Here is a 17,797-nt window from a genome sequence, read left to right on the forward strand (position 1 = left end):
CAAGAGGCATGTGACCAGAATATTATCAGAGTGCGTTGAAAGACCTAGCAGAGGACCTTATGTAAGGAACATATGAGGCAGAATGTCTCTGCCAAATAGCCCATATCATTACCTGAAAGCAGAGGCCGTTTATCTCAGCACACTGTCTGTGGACAGATATTCACTGTGGTCATTTTGACTCCATTCTGCCAGAGAACATGGGATTATTGTCACAGTGAAATCCCAGAGGGAGAAATAATGCATCTATAGAAATCAGCAGATACTGAGCCAACTAATATTAGACTAATGATTCATTTCATGTTGGTCACTAAACTATTCCTTGCCCAACCCTAAAGTCCAGTTCATTTGGCCAGTGTGACCGCTCCGTGAATGCTCAAGCACAGTACATTTCCTTGGCTTTGGCACAGTTGGAGAGGTGTGCTTGGACACGGTACACTTCATTCACAGAGGTACACAACGCTGAGAGTTTTATGGCTATATCTGACAACAATCCCTCAAAATAAGTCAGAAAGTAGCTGTCATGCTCTCTGGGCGTCCCGAAAGTAAACTGAGCACCGTTCATAATAATAAAGCATGCATGTTCTGTATTATGACGGTATGTACTCGTGCTCAGGCACGGTTAGTCCTGATGTAGTGTGACCAGCGGGGGAATGGCGCAGCGGGGGGGGGGGGGGGGGGGCAATCGTGCTTGTACAGCACGGTATGGATGGCTCTAATAGGCTCTGCTGTATTCTAAGAAATGAAGCTTTCAGCAGTATACAAATCAGTTAAAATCAGCTGAGCATAAACCACATAGAATTTACCATATAATTCCACTGCCTTAAATGAAGTTACGGAGAATATTTTGATATATATTTTTGAGAATACATCTGCATGCGGCAGAAAAAAAACCTTGTGACTGTTGACTCAATGCTACATGCCTGGCATGTTTATACCACACTTATTTATTTATGTGGTTACACAACAGCCTTTGCTCCTAATATCATTCAGCATTACTTTTTCTTTATTTTGTATACACTAGTCAGCAAATCCCTATGACAAATGGATGGCTAAAAGAGTAAACATACTGATAACACTACTGATCCCAGAAGGGAGAACATGCTGTGCAAATTTGTCCATGTTGGAAGTACAGGCTATAGTGTGTGTGTGTGTGTGTGTGTGTGTGTGTGTGTGTGTGTGTGTGTGTGTGTGTGTGTGTGTATTTCTGGTAAAAAATTTCCATCAACATGATTCACATGGCTGAAAATAACTGCTATGTTTTCTTTGACCTATTCAGAAACACACACACACACACACACACACACACACACACACACTTCCTCAGACGACCAAAACCTCAAATCAGCTCTCGATATCAATATTAAATTTCACACACTAGGCTTAGAATGCCAACAGATACATCAACACACACATACGGCGCACAGATGCAAAAACACATAAAAATGAATCAAAAGTGCCTGAGGGTATTGAGTTTGAATGTTCGGATGTTTACAGAGAAATACACGCTGAGCCATCTTTAAATGTAAATGAAATGTAGACTAAAATCAAACATCCGCTTTAAGTTCCATCCCGATATTCATGAGGCGCGTACACTCTTGAGGAAGCTACAAATTGAGCTGAACACTGAAAAAACACAAAGGAAGAAAACAAGAAATGGATGGTGAGCAGTTAGGTCATGCACGTCTATGGACTGAAGTCATGTTGTCATCAGTGACTCCGTATAGGATTGTCCCTAAACCCTCTAAAGCTGCTCTGACCCTGCATTGTCCAAGAAAGACCAACTGCTGTTTGTCTTCCACTGGCCGAAGGAGAACATTAATGCAGGGGATTATGGGAGCCTGAGCAAACAGGTCGCAATACACGAAGAAAGAGAGACAGACTGTGTGTGCGTGTTTGAAACTAAGAGTTTTTATACATCACTGAAACAACAAGCAGTCATCTTGTATCATGCATCTAGAGCTTTTAACAATTGTTGAGCTAGCGTCTGCTCGTCAAAGAATGCATCTAAGATGAATACAAACCACTTCAAACCTCGTGGACATAACTCAGCAGAGAGCTAGCGTTTCTTTAAAAACATCTGCTTTACTCAAAACACCATTAGAGTTATCAACTTAGCTTTTTTTCTCATGAAGCCCAGCAGGCTTTCCATTGTTGTATTTCATAGCGTCAGACAACTTTCATCAAAGTGCTTGAGCTTTTTAATGTATTCACTTCTAAGATTGCCTCTCCTCTTATCTCAGCCCTCCTTCTTCTTCTTCTTCCTCCGCCCGCATCTTACATCAGAATCAAAGAAGACTGTCAATGAACTCCCCACTAACAACTTTCTCTGAGTTCTGCCCTCGCGTCGCACAACACCGTCGAATCGTTTTCAGCTGTATTTTCCACCTGTCTGCAGCGGCGGGGTAAAGGTGTGATGATGAATTCTTTTGCAGACAATGTAATCAGAGCGAGGACTTATGGCTGCTAATTGAGTACGATAAAAGCTCAAAGGTCACGCGGTGTGCTGTTTTAGCTTTCACCGTGTCTCTCTGCAAGAAACGCTAGCCGCATTAATCCCCTCAAATTGTCACGCACATTTCTCAAGCAGGTGGGTGGCCAGGAGCTGTTAGCTGAATTAACATTTCTGCCACCAAAAGGCTTCAAACCCCCAAGACAGAAACGCAGAGGGATAGGAAGGAAGACAATGAAACGAAGGTGAAGACAATGAGAGCAGGAAGGATGTGGGAAGAACAGAAGAAATGTGATATCAGTATGCGACACGTGGAAACACACAGATGCTTAAGTAGAGGCAAGAACAAGCAGATTAAGTAGTAGCAGTGACAGAGAGCAGTGTGGGAACAGCTCTTCTCTCAGAACTGTGACAATATAGCAGATGCCAAAAGCAGGCGTTTTAAACAGGGTGTGATCTCGCCTTGTGGAAAACCAACAATATCCTGTTATGTCACACTTGAAGTTGGAAAGTGGAGGGTTAAAAGGAATTAGGGTCAAGGCAGTCTGAACTGTAAATCTAAGATGTGCTCTGGGTGTATTTACAGGGTGATAGTCAAAGGTCATAGCTGAGTGTTTCTCAAATCTCTCTCCATTTCCTCCTCTCTGCTCACCTGAGCACCCGGAGAGCAGTTTTATCCCTTCATTTATACGGGACACATAGCTCACGACTTGCTCCTTCATGGGGGTAAAATTACCTTTTCTTTCCTTTAATGCCAAATGAATCTAGATCTGAATTAAAGACCTCACCTCACCAACTAGAAAATCAACAGATCTTTGAAAGGTATAGGATGCTTAAATCGAAGACCTGTAAAGATTCATCGGGATATCGTGATGAAGCGATTCAGCGGTGTCAAGGTTCCCATCGGAATTCTGAAAAATGTATCGCAATAATATGGTGAGCGTCAGCAGCTGTAGAGCAGCGGCGGCTGGCAGCTGTAGAGTAAGATTTTGAAATTGAGGAGGCACCGCCGTCTTTTACATCAGAGGTGTGGAAGCATTTTGGCTTCCCCGAGACAGAAAATGAAAGAGGTGAGAAGATAACAGATGAGACAAAAACCGTGTGACAATATTGAAAGAAGACAGAAAACGACACAAACAAGCACAACCAACATGAAGGAGCATTCATTCGACACCACATTGAGAAGCTCTGATCACCTCCACTTGTTGAGAGAACAAAAAAAAACATTAAAAGGCCAAACATCACTGATAAGCAGGTTAGAAGTCCCGGAAGGAATCTTCTTCAGTCATCAATTGTCTACGGTCTCATTTTGTAAAATAAATCTTTAGAGAATCGTAACGTGAACCCTGTATCGTAAATCTTTAAAGTGATCATTTTCATTAAAATGCATTCAGGTGTCCAACATCCCTCCGATGTGCGACATCATGTACATCCAACAAGCAGTCCCTCCTTAACCTGTTAATGTCCTATGACGCTACACAGTGATTCCACAGGGAATCATGCATCCATAAAAATAGGCTAAATTGCCGAGCACCCTTAAATCTATTGTAGAGGATAAGATAAGATAACATAATCCTTTATTCATCTCGCAGATGGAGACATTTACAGTGTTTGATTCCTCCTGTTGTGGGAGTCTTACATTTAAAATGAAGTGACTCGAGGCAGCCAACAGTTCTCGGAGTGCTGTTCATGTCATAGGGGAGAAAAATGGAAAGTCGTCCGTTTCTTGTGTTAAAAGTCGTGACCTTTTTCATCAAGCTGCAGTGAGTGATTGGACGGAAATTATAATGCATGATTTTGACCACATTTTTAGCATCACAATGGACCATGTGGCTTCGAAGAGCATTCATACAATCAAAGATTTAATCCCTTTCTGGCTGAAAAAGTTACATTTCCATCCGATATTAATCAGCCACCAGCAGAGAGAGACAGAGGTTGAGCACAGCAGAGGGGTCGAAGGGAGAGCTGGGAAGAAAGAGGACGTGGTGAGTGGCTGTTTGTGTGCATGAGTGTGGGTGTATAATTGTGATTTTACACTCCATGAACACGACTCTCTGATCACACACTCCACCAACAGATACTCCAATGAACCTGTAACCACGCTGTCAAATGTGTCAAGAGGCTGACAGTGTGATTATCAGGAGCAATATCAAACAAAAACACAGCGATCAAAGCTGCAGTGGCCAAGTTAAACAACTCGCAGCCTGTTAGGTGTTGTCCAAAATTAATGACAATTTAATCTCAGGTTCAAGTGGATTCATTCAGCTGATAGCTCTCAGATGCACATTATGAAGAACACTACACACACAAAAAAAACAAAGGCATCTCTGTTGCATTTCAATCCACTGCAAGAGCTCTGCAGCTGATACAAATGTACATGTACAAAGCGTACTGTGCAGTTATTGTCACTGTGGTATTGATTCAACTTCATGGGCATTTGATTGCAAGGATTTGGATTGATCTTATGGCGTTCCAGTAACTGTGTGTGTCTCTAAGACCTCGAGATAACCAAGGGCTCAAGGGAAATTTCTGGCCTGGTGTAAACATGGGTGGGGAATAATGCTGGTGAGATGTTATTCTGTTTCATCGACTGCAGATAAAAACAGATTTTTGTTTTCCTGTATTTCAGAGTTAACAGTACATGATGTATTGTGTGATAAGAAAATTATTCCCTGATAGGTTCAAAATGCTAGATCATCTTTTATTTATTTTTTTATGTGAGCCCACTTTGACTGTTCATTGATGTGTCTAAGCTGTAATGCAGTAACTCACCACTAGTTGGGGCTTTAGCTCCAGGTAATGTAATATGTAAAACTAATTAACTGACCTAATGAGTAGTTCATAGCTGGTGAAGTTGTTAAAAAAAAAAGATCAAGTGCCATAAAAAAACCCACTAAAACATTATGAGCTGTGTAAAGTAAATTCTGTTTGATCAACTCGGAAATGAGTCACTTATTAAGGTGACAAAGTAGTTCTGACCTGTAAATAAAAATACTTTTTCTGAAACATGACATAAAACATGATGCTTGCTTTTGTTTTCAGGGCTGTTCAAACAAAAAAACATTTTGGTCGAATCTCTGGATAGAGGAAACATAAAAAAAACCCAAACGCTCAACACTTGGATAGCTCCGTGTGCCAGAGATTATCTTTAAACAGTATTATTATGGCTACTCAGCCATTGATAAAGCAAGCGGCAGGCCTGTGTAAATAAGTTGGACACAATTTACCTAACAATCAGAATGATTTCTCTCTATCCAGCAGAAGGACAGTGTAGCCTTCTCTGGCTCTATAAAAGAAACTATCTTCTTAGATCCACAGAGAACTGCATTTAGGAATTACCATGGTTACATTCTTGTGTTTGTTGTCGCATTAATTCACAGCTGACCCCAAATTTCTTCAAACTGTGCGAGGTGCGCGGAGGGATACGTGTGATGATGTTCGGTTAAAAAAATGAAACGGCTTCTCTCAGCAAGATGATGTATAGCGAAAATATTCAACAAGATAGAGCTTGCACTTGACGTGATATTTTTTTCATTTGCTATCTAATATAGTTTACACTGACTGGTAATTTGCCTACGCAAAAAAAAATTTTTTGTGGCAACTGTAATCATTGGCTTTTTCCATCATCCTGGTTGCTGTGAATGTAATCGTCGTGTAATTGTGTTGTGTAGCCTATTGCAGGCGTTGTTAGTAGGCCATATAGGCTTGACAGTATTATTATGAAGGCTACAAACTCCTGAACCAGTCATGAAGAAAAATTAATATGGCAACAATTTTCTAATTGAGAAATGATTTTAATTAAATCTACTGACCTATGATTTTTTTTTTTTTTTTAAACGAAGAAGCCTTCATTAACCAAACTGGATTTCACCCTTTTTCTTTGGCACAAATTATTTCAGTGTTAACAATTTTTCACACTAGATCCTCTGCTGCACTGGCTATAGACTTTACCTTTGTTGTGCACATCTTGGAAAGTTGAACAGACCATAAATAAATCCAATGGCAAGAACATCCAGAAATTTTAATACAGGATTTTAATTATCTTTCCTTTTTCTTGTGCCTATGCTCACTTTATTTAAGTGCCTTTCATTTGACTTCACCTCTTCACTAATGGCCACTCTGTCTCAGATTTACATTATTGCCTCCCCATGCAGGCAAATGCACACTTGTACATCCACTGACTATACAAACATAATCACAAAATCATGGGCTCTCCGTGTCTTTCACATCCATTGTTCCCAGGAACAAGACTACTCTACCTTTCCTTTGAACCCATTCCCCTTTATTCACCTTGCTCTGAGTGCCATTAAACAGTGAATAACTGATAAGAAGACATTTAGTTTTACAATACCGCTGATAAGGGGCTGTTGCAGTCTTTTTTAGACACAGGCCTTATCTAGTTTCCTTTATGGCTACCGCTTATCAATGATTTCTTTCCAGACATTTCAGGGGATTAGACTAGATTTACTTAGGGATTATTTCTCTTCCGGTACTCTATCCGTTTATGCTATCATGTCAGGGACAATATGATAACATTGTTAGCCTGAAACATCTATTTGTGGGAAATAGAACTTTTTTAAAGCAGACACTGGTCCTTTCACTGTAAGATGCACAGAAAAACTGAGTCTAACCTTTTCCAATAAAAGTATGACGTCCAACTTCTCTAGCTTTCATGTGTATAGAAGAAATTCAGAGCCAAGAAAGAATTATTACTTATGCATGAGCTGGATGGAGTTGAATGCCTTACATGATCAAACTTGGACTATGTTATGTAGGAGACCTCACATTTTGATAAGATGTCAACTTGTTATGCCTCCTGCTCTTTCTATGGTCATGGATTAGAAATGGTCTCAACCAAGGGGTTATACCTTATTTATCAATGGAAAGATTTGTAAGTAACTTAAGGGTTGCTACGTCTTGTGCGACTGAATAATGCAATCATAATGTTTGACTAATACTTGCTGCAAGCAGCCTTTAATATGAGAGCAGATTCAATCATTGAATTGTTTCATATATTACAAATAGCTCAGCTCTGCACTGATGACCTCTTCAGTCTGTATGATGCTCCTCATACACGTGAGTGTCATCTGATTGGCTACACTGAACTGAAGAGTACTTATCATGTTGTGCTTAACTTTAAGAGTTATCAAAATATAATGTTCATTCAATGTCCAGCCAGCTATACTGTTGTTAGAGTCATTTTACATCATGTTTATGTGAACAGGATGGTCTTTCGTATAAAGTTGTTTTGGATAAAGAACAGAAGTACAACAGCCTACTTTAGTTCACGGTCATTTTGTGTCAATTTATGTGGAATATGAAGCTGTTAGTTAACTAAAGCTGTCAATGAACTCCGGCAGAAGTTTTGTTTCTCCTCAGAACCAGAGTCTGTGTCCTGATGACCTTAAGAGCTTCCGCTCTTATCCGATAACCAGAAATATTTCTATGCCAATATTTTGTACGAGCAATTTGTTGATGCAATCAGACAAGTTAGGACCACGATATATGTCTAGCTGTGTTCATATTGTGTCCCAGCCCTTGTTGAAAAGATTATTTTCTTCATTCCAGACCTCCTGTATTGTGTACTTTTTTGCATTGACTCTTCTTACTAATACTCACTCGCAATTTCCTGCTGTCATTGTCGAGAGCTGTCAGTTTAGATATTTCAGCTGCTCTCATCACCTGGTCTCATATAATCAATAGCACCACAGCACAGCTTATTCTCTGCATTCTCTGACACCATTCAATCTGTGGTTTTGTCGGTCAGTCATCCACTTCCTCGGCTTCATTATTTCGATGAACTCTGCAGAAGTCATTCGCCATCAACTCCACACCGAGAGTCTATGGATTCCTCAAGGTTATATATCCTGCTGCTACTCACAACAGACACACTAGTGCCAAAGACTTAACCACACCGTCTGTTAAAATAAATTCTTATTTTTGCCTAAACTTTTTCTATTGATTGAAATGGAATATAGTCTGTCAGTCAACAGCATAATGAAAAATAAAACAATGTAGCTCAACAGGGCAAAAAGCAGGGTTGCTTTTCTAGTTAAATAATGAAGGCCATGAAAGACAGTTTTCATGCTTTGCCATCATAACTGTTCTCATATCTGACAAACCAAGGGGTGTCCAAAACCGCCGTAAGGGTTTTGCCTTTAAAACACCGCCCTGCAGTCCAGTCCAGTCCAGTATTAAAAGGTGTGAGGGAAATCAGAACGAGGCAGAGGTTCAGCAGGAATATGTGACAAATGTGGCTATATAGTTGTCAGACAGAAATTCCAAAGAGCCGGCAGATTGGTAATCAGTTCAAAGAAGGGCGTTGGTTAAAGGCAAAGAACAACCTGCAATGAGTCAGTGAGCAGGATTGGCTTAAATGCTGTTTTGAGTGAAGATAAGGAGAAGTTACAGTTGAGTTGGCTTATGAGGTAGATAGCATTGCTCACATGTTTCCATTCATGACAATGTTTAAAATAAGATAAAGGCCCTCAATTATACATTATGAGGGTGCTTTGAGTAACAGGACACTAAGAAATGTTCTAACCTCTTAGGTATACCGTCAGATGAAGCTCATTGATAACCAGTGGTAGGCTGTACATTAACCACAGTTTAAGAATTTCACCATATTTGCTTTAGTGACTCATTCAACAACATTACATTCAGCTGATTGGATCGTGTGACCAGTAATAATGTCCGACTGCTTCGTCAATACCCAGTTCAGTCATGTTACAAAACTTAAAGCAGTGCATCTGAGAGTCTGAGATTTGGACAAAAGAAGGGGAATGTTGTGGTTCAAAGCAATAGTCACTGCTCAAAATAAACATAAAAGCAAGTTGATTTCCAAGTAACAAAGACTTTTGTGCTGCAGAACAATGGGATGGATGATTGGTTTCTGTTCCCCAGCATATGAACAGCTTTAAGGCATTGGTACTAAATGGAAATGAGGAATCTCATCGGTCACCAGGTTCCTTGACTATTATAGATAATCAATACAATGTTCAATTTCATACATCACATATGTCCAGTGCCATGAAGACATTTACACACAGCCTCAAAGAGCATTAGTTTGGGGTCAAAAACCAATCCTAATCTGAACAGTGAGGGGAATTTCAAATAAATGGTAAAAGCATGTTTGGGCAATATGAGGACTTATCATAAGATACAGTTTCAAACATGTATAATACAAACCTTTCTAAGATAAACCTTTAACTTTTCACCTCATTATATAAATATACATTACCATAGATAATTCAAAAATAGTGCTGCAAAAACAGTGATTTTCAAACGGCAAGTAAAGCTATTTCCCAGATTAAAGTAGAGTCTACAATTTGCAGTGTCCCAGTGAAGATAACATAACATGAGATTTGAAATGAAAAAAAGGGGAAAGACAATTCAGCAAAAAAGATCAAAGCAATTCAAAATGTCAGCTGTTGATAAATTGATGCTACAGACATTTTATTTGACACTTCAAATGTTCGAAGGGTGCGAGGGTTGCTAATCAGCTCTAGGCATCACTTTTAGAAATGTTGAGTCATATTCGGAGACACTGCGCTGATAACATGGAGAAATTGTGGCTGTAATCTGATTGGTTGTTGCAGCCCAGTCAACATTATATGAACAGTAGGGAGACGAGAAGCAGATCCATTATTACCAAAGGAACATCTTGTGCCCACCTGTCTGATTAGTATTGGCTGCACTCTCTGCAGCCTGCAGCATAATAAATGCTGCGCTACTGTGAGATGAGAGGTAAAAATCACAGAGCCTCTCCATTTTCTGTTTCTGCAGCTCCACTTCCACAGATTGTGACTGGTGCAAGCTTTGTGGCAGTGTTTCCCCTTGATGGTGATAAATAAAACATGATTTGGCATTTGGTTGAGTGTTTATCTCTAGGCAGAGAGCCCTCAAGGACCAACTTTTACAGCCCTACTTAAATCAGAGCAAGGCCGTGCTAATGATGATTTTATAGTAATGATTAGTCAGCAAGATATTTTCTCTATACGATTCGACTTTAAGATCATAAAATATCTGAAATGGCTTTAATCCATCCATCCATCCATTTTCTACCGCTTATCCGGGGCCGGGTCGCGGGGGCAGCAGTCTAAGCAGAGACACCCAGACTTCCCTCATCCCAGACACCTCCTCCAGCTCTTCCGGTGGGACCCCGAGGCGTTCCCAAGCCAGCCGAGAGACATCGTCTCTCCAGCGTGTCCTGGGTCTACCCCGAGGCCTCCTCCCGGAGGGACATGCCCGGAACACCTCCCTAGGGAGGCGTCCAGGGGGCATCTGGACCAGATGCCCGAACCACCTCAACTGACTCCTCTCGATGTGTAGGAGTAACGGAGAAGTAAAGTATATCAATTTACCATTACAGCTTCCTAAAAGGACCAATATGTAAGATATCTACTAAATTCAATCATAAAATGACCTCCCCCACAGTATATGATCAGGCATGATGACAAGTGCATGACAAGTGCTGGCTTGTCTGACAACAACGCAGCAGCCAGTATATCCTCCTTCTCAGATTTGATTCCAGTCAGGAAGTAGACGGGTTTAAGGCATCCCCACATCACAGCTTCAGATGCCCTTGTTTGTTTTGTGAGACAAGTTATCACAGCATACCAACAGGTGTTGGTATACAGGCATGCACAATGGATTAGATAATTCTACGAAATCCTCCCGGCTCTGCCTAATGTGTATTTTATGTTGAAAATCTCCCCTTTTATATAATTCAGATGTAAAGCAACTTTGGACATTTCTTGCTTTGAATTATTAAGACAAAGGATGATGATGACTTATTTGTTACGGTGGTCAAAGAAAATATTGCTTAATGAAAAATTTTTTTTTTTTTACATGGCTAGAGATCATGTCATGAATTAGAATTAATATACATATTTTCTAAATTGTAAATAACAATTTTGGTTTGATGTTTTGCTTTAAAAACAAGCAAATAATGTTAATTAACAGGTATGCTACATAACTCTCATGGACTTTAACCCCTTGATACGACTAAACTTCCCTCATCTTTTTCTGTAAACAAGAATCAAGTGACACCTGGCATTGTCTTTGTGCATTAGCACAAAAGACACACACACACACACACACACACACACACACACACACACACACAACAAGGTCCCATCGATGCCAACATGTGGTAATCTGTCATATGTCGGTGCTAATTGAATAAAGTCAGAACGGGTTAAGGAGTGTGAAGAATCATTGTTCACCGCCTCCACACAACTGTCTCACTAATCCAATGAAATTCATTAATCAGAGGACCAAAGTGCGACACTTTAATCAGTAGACTTTTCACATCCCTGCAACACTCCTTGAAAACCAACATGAGCTAAGTGTCTCTCTTTGTCACACACAGGAGCGTTCAGGGTTGAATCCCTGTTGTATCACTCTAACTCCAAAGGCCACTAATGATCGCACATGCTTGGAAACTCAAGTTTAAATTACTGACTTCCACAAGCAAACTAGAGCTGCCACTTTTTATCAGAATCAATAGACAAACAGCCAGTCAGCCACACACTGTCACTGATACTCTTCAGCTACAACAGCCCAAACTAAATCAGAATGACAGGTAGGTGACGAATAACAGGAGAGGGTGGACATTTTCAAAGTACTCTTAAACACAGGTATCATCCTTTGGGGGATAAAATAATGATACACATTGTTTTTAACTCAGCAACATGAGAATGTACCTTTTTATCTTGACGTGTTCAACAAGAAGTTTTAGTGACTTTGACAAATGTAAGAGGCTTACATGTGTTCAAAGTTTGGGTGGTCGATACGGGTAAACACATTGATTATTGAACATTGAACAGAGGTGGAGGAAAGAGACATTCTGTCATGGGTGTCAGAGGAAAAGAAAAGAACAGGAGGCATCTGTCAACACAGCTGCACGTGCATTTGTTCAGTAGGACAGGACAAAGGGATAATAGATTTTGTTCGTTTTCTTCAAGCACAGATATGTACAACCACAGTCAAAGGCCCACCATAGACTGTTGAGTTATCACCTTTATTTTGTCGCACGTCATCTGCATTGACTCATATGGACTGTTACATTTACACACGGCATCTTCAATGACAAACGTCCTAAAATAAAAGAATCATATTTATCAAATGCAGTAGGTGCGTTCTTGACTTGGCAAAAGTGCTTGACAAATGTGCTCATATGACTTCATGTTGAGAGTTAGATTGATGCTTGTATGTGATATAAATGCCTTATCTTTAAATCAGCTAGATGACTTCACAAAGTCTTTCTAATAATAAAACACAATGTGGAAGCAAAACAGTTTCAACAGTAATGCGTCTGATCATCACAAATAATGTTACATGCACATATTAATGTTGAGTTATTATGCTCTGTGATTAGTTTCAAAGAACACTAATAGGGTAATCCTACGGAAGCCTTTTGAGGACATGCATCCATACATTTCAAAGTGTATAGAAGGATAGAAAAATGCATTCTCATACTTTATGAGACAATATACGACCAAATGTTGAAGTACTGTTTAAATGCTTGCAAACATATTTTTGGAAGCGGATTTTTATATTTGATCATCATCAACATGGTTCATTTCTATATTATTATTATGAATGCCTGTAGATGCTGCTGTGTCAGATGTAGAGATCAAAAGCAAGCTGTCAAAAAAGAATGTTTCTCGAAGGAATATATCCCACAGCAAAGATCCTTAATAAGTGATACATAAAGCAAAATGGGGCGCAGATGACCTGGCAGTTTGGTCGGGTCAAATGTACAGATCCAGATTTACCGTACCAAACTGCACTGAACCAAACCTGACCGCTTGGTTGAAACGGGGCTCAGAGCTTCACACCCTCCATGAATGACTTCAAGATTAAAAGACTGAACACTAAAATACATTTGGCAGCCTATTAATTGCAAACAGTTGCATTTTCAACTCTTTTAAAAAGGCATTTCCATTTCTGTTCATGATTAAAAAGTAAAAAGTATAATAAGTGAAATTACTTGGATTGTTCAAAGATGCATATGGATAAATGTCTATAAATACAGGAGCATGAATATGGAAATTGCCAATTATATAAAGTTTATAGGGTCAACATGCTGCTGTGTAATTATAATATTGGATGTAGAAAGTAATCAAGTTAAGGATACATGTTGAAGATTAAAGCTAATTCTTCAGCTCTACTCTGTTATGCATTCCATAACATAATTAACAAAAGACCTTAGTGCTGGTCTACTGTACCTGCAGGTCTTTTCTTTCTGCCAAGGACGACAGTGGTAAGAGGAGTGTAATGGGAGGGAGGACGAAAGAGTGGGAGAAGAAAGATGAATGACCGAGTTCCTTGAATTAATTGTGCTGGAGGTACAGAAAAGTCAGGGAGGAAGGTGAAAATGGGACTATTTCCCCTCTCTACAGATTCTGGTAGTACATTACTCGAGCACTCAAGACAAATGGGTCGATGTGGACAACTGCTGGGCTTGTTTTCTATTGCTTTTGCAAAAAAAAGAAAAGCATTCTTTAGCGAAACTTCAATGAGAAGTTGTCACTCATTGGAAATTGCCCTGGATGTTTTTGCTTTGCTCATAAAAGTGGATGATATATGGCTACCCCAACATCGTGGGCTGAGCTCTGTGGGTTTCATTGTTCTTACATGTCACACACTTCTCCCTCCTCTCTTTACTTTCTGCTCTACATACAACAAAAAGGTTTCACATTCCAATGGAAACCCCCCCTAACTTATACATTCTGCTCCTTCTGCTGCCTGTAGCATGTGCAGAGAAACTGTGTATATGGACATGGAAAGTATTGGTTTTCTGATCCGTCAGAGGTCACGCTTGATGTTTTTTTATTTCTTACTGACAGTTTTTCTCTTTTTAGTTAGGGTCACTGAAAACTCAACATTTTCCAATATGTATGGCCTTTAAACAGAAGAGCTTTACTGTAATAACTCACAGGTCCAGAGTGATAGGACATCGTTATGGTTACTATTGTGAGCGTGTTAGAAACAAGTCTTGGAGGGAGGATAAAGCAATCTGTCTATTTAACTGCAAATGAAATAGATTGTAAGCTTCTCGATACCTTCTTGTACATCTGCTGATGTGTAAAACGTGAAGTGTTTGTATAAATACATATAACTACAGATTACCATACAGTAATGCAAAGATAACTTCCACATGAAGGTTAGATTCTGACCTAGCAATGTAAAATTGTTAATCCCGAACTGTCATTATTTTATATAATGCATTTTTATGAACCCAGTTTTCAAAAGCAAAGCATTATGATGACGACGATGCAGATGAATTCAATCAGTGGAGAACAGAGACCAACATTTTCAATAACTCCGAATTTGGATTGATGACAAAGTTACTTTTAAAAACACATTGCCATACCTTTTTTTTTTTCCAACTTAGACAACTGAGCTTTCTCCTCAGATTAGTCTGGTTTTCTTTTGTTTACTATCAAAGCTTTTACCCTCTGTGGTGGATCATGGGAATGATTTTTAACAAAGGGGTAGTCAGCAAAACTGTAAAATCTTCCAAGGCCGTAGGTCACTCAGGTCTCAAATCCATTACCAGAAACAGCTATAGATCACATTGTTGTCTACTTTATCAAAAAGCTGAGATTCATACATGTGGGAAGCTGCTTCGGTTTTCCATGCCCTAAACACTTTGGTTCACTTCAGAAAAGTTTCAAATTGACCACTTCGAATACCAATAAGACAATTACAGCATCTAATTTCTGAACTTATTGACTTTAATTGTTTTAACTTTAGTATTTTAATTGCTCTCGCTGCTTCCAATTATTTTTAATGTTGTAGTTTGTTTAAAAATCTATTTCATTATTACTTTTTGCCTTTATACCTCTTCATTTTATAATTGTTTCCATTTGTTTTGTCTCTGCTTGATTTGCATCCGTCTGATACCTTAGCACTATTGAAAATTAGGGATCTCGCTCTGTGTCTTCCAAGGATTTAAACTAATAAATGATATACGCTAGTTAATTATTTAAATGGAAAGCAACGTAGCAGTCCCATGAACTTGAAACACACACACACACACACACACACACACACACACACACACACACACACACACACACACACACACACACACACACACACACACACACACACACACACACACACACACACACACACACACACACACACACACACACACACACACACACACACACACACACACACACACACACAGAGGAGTTTAAAGGAGATCTATTCTATTAATCCATATTTAAAAACAAACGTATGTTAGCTTTTCATAATTAACCTCCTGCTATTTTGAATGAGGCTAAGAGAAATTCTCTAGACTTGGCCAGTAGGGAAGGCAGTTGAAATGAACTGATCCCGGTCGAAGCTGAGATGTTTTTACTGCTGCTAGCACGAGATAAATAAGGATGTTACTGAGCGACACATCTCGCAGCTCTTCACAACAGTGACTGCCCACTTTTTCAGGAGCTCTGGATCTGTAAGTAAATTGAATACCTATAGTCGTGACCATAACACATTTGATTGGGCGTGTTGTTATTTTCACTGATATCATGAATAGGCCTAAGTCATGTTTAAAAAAAAACAACAAAACAAAACAGGTTAATATCATACAAACCGACTGTACAGCAGCATATAACATCGTTCCATACAGGTCACTCATGGTTATACTACCTTGGCTGGATATGGAATTATGGAGACAGAAATGGAGCCCAATACAGTTGGTGTGTCCCAGGCTGATATAATTAGTGGAGTAAAGTGAGTGTAGTAGCTCTCCTTTAGAGTTTCTCTCTTCTCAAAAGGAGCTGCAAAAAGACTCAACTATTTTGGCTGGTTACTGCATTTTATTGAAGGCTTTGGAAAAAGCAACCAAGATTATTTCCCATTAAAACAAAACCAAACGCATGATTCACAATCACCTCTACTGTGTGTTGTGTTCTAAACTTCATATTTACCTTCATAAACAGAACATAGGTATGAAAATCCTCTACGGTTTAACTATTGAGGAAATGGAAATCAGAGTTCGAAAGGTCTCGAGTTTTAAGGAGAGGTAAGGCTGAAAGCATAAGGCTGTAATTCTGACTGCTACTCAACTCTATCACAGTGTCAAAGGAGCTAGTGTCAGGATCTCACAGGGAGGGGAGCCCACCCAATGAGAGAAAATAAAAACAGAGTAATCCAGAAAATTCCAGAAGAATTGATTAAAAAGGTCTGGCAGAGCTTTTCTCAGTTTGAGTTATGATAGCCACACAAATGGATATTTTCGGTTTGCCTCTATGTAAAAGATGTCTACAGATCTATTTTAGAAAAAAGACTCTTCATTTTATGGGTTTCCTACTGTCTAAAGAATCAATTCAAATCAGAAAAATTACAAGTCACGTTTTTTCTTTCTCTTAAATCAAATGAATTAAACTCCATCTTGGTCAGTAAAACTCTACCTATGATTGGTGAAAAGAAAAAACTAGCAGGACTTTTACTTACTGTAAAAACTCCTCAGGCTCACACTGGCTAACAATGTAACTTGTTAACCAACCAGTTAGGTTAGAAATAATTGTTTCAAATACAAGTCATTGTAAAGGCAACCCTAATTGCATGTTACATTTGCAGCCAGTTTGTTGTATAATTTAGATTTAGAAATAATATACAGTAACAATGTAAGAAAAAGGTCTTGATGCGTTAGGGCCTGTGTCCACCATGATTGTTGGCAGTGCCCATTGTTAAATACAAAACCAAGGCAAACTCTGCGTCACTTGTTTTTTGCACTGGCAGCGCCCATCGTTGACACAGAAACTAAGCAGTTCAGCGTTTTCAGCGCTCAGCGTCCAGAGCGTAAAAATGCCCTCACTGTCAGCCGTTTCATGTCGCTGTGCTCTCTGTTTAAAACAGTTAAACTTTTGGAACAGCACTGCGCATCTCCATTTCTCCCTCACCCGTCATTTCAAATTGAAGAAGGGGCGAGACTTCTGATATAAGTTCTTTAACAACAGAGCCGAAGGCATTAATTTGACACGTCTTTTCAAGGTTACAATTTTTAACCTTTTTAGCTGCTGCTAATTCCACTAAACAGTTAACTTACATTGTTGCATGTTTTCTTGGTAATGTTTCCTCAAAAGAAGGAAACAATTAAGCACAAAGATCTATTTAAACAAACCTAACCGATAAGAAGGGCTCTGAAAACGAGGTCTCGCGCGCTGCCAGTGCAAGAAGTGCCGTCAATGGACACAGGCCTGTTATCCTACAGCACTGCCCCAGAGGCTTTCTACCACTGTGTTTAAAGATGTGAGAAAATGTACCATTGAGAACAAATGTGAAACAGTTTTTGGTTATTAAAGTGCACGCACTCACACACCA

The 17,797-nt window shown here is 39.4% G+C and overlaps 1 protein-coding gene across 2 annotated transcripts in view; it reads right to left on the reverse strand.

Annotated features, from left to right (window-relative positions):
* The window catches only part of rnf180a (ring finger protein 180a), a 64,540-nt gene extending 58,518 nt beyond the window's left edge, over nt 1-6,022 (reverse strand). For both annotated transcript variants that reach the window (XR_013780987.1, XR_013780988.1), the window contains exon 1: nt 5,677-6,022. The gene's annotated coding sequence lies outside the window, so the exon portion shown is untranslated. The remainder of the gene's footprint in view (nt 1-5,676) is intronic.
* Nucleotides 6,023-17,797: the final 11,775 nt, after the last annotated feature.

The sequence above is a fragment of the Symphodus melops genome, assembly GCF_947650265.1.
Source record: "Symphodus melops genome assembly, chromosome: 1".
Taxonomy (NCBI): domain Eukaryota; kingdom Metazoa; phylum Chordata; class Actinopteri; order Labriformes; family Labridae; genus Symphodus; species Symphodus melops.